Raw genomic sequence first — 226 nt, 5'->3', positions numbered from 1 at the left:
GCTGCCAGGGCGGCCTGACCCTGCCTGCTCCTGCCTGCTGCAGCCACCCAGGCCCACGCCGGGGTGAGGACCCGCACAGCACAGCCGCCCGAGCCGGGGTGGGAGCCCACAGCGACAGTCAGCAGCTGTGTGGAGAAAGGTGGAGAAGGGACCTGAAAGCGAAATATGCCCAACTTGGCACCCTAAGATGCTGCGGGGGCTGGAGCATCTCTGTGCCGAGGGCAGG

This window comes from Buceros rhinoceros, unplaced genomic scaffold (assembly GCF_000710305.1).
Source record: "Buceros rhinoceros silvestris isolate BGI_N320 unplaced genomic scaffold, ASM71030v1 scaffold24371, whole genome shotgun sequence".
Lineage (NCBI taxonomy): Eukaryota > Metazoa > Chordata > Aves > Bucerotiformes > Bucerotidae > Buceros > Buceros rhinoceros.
Note: the sequence above shows the minus strand (reverse complement) of the source record.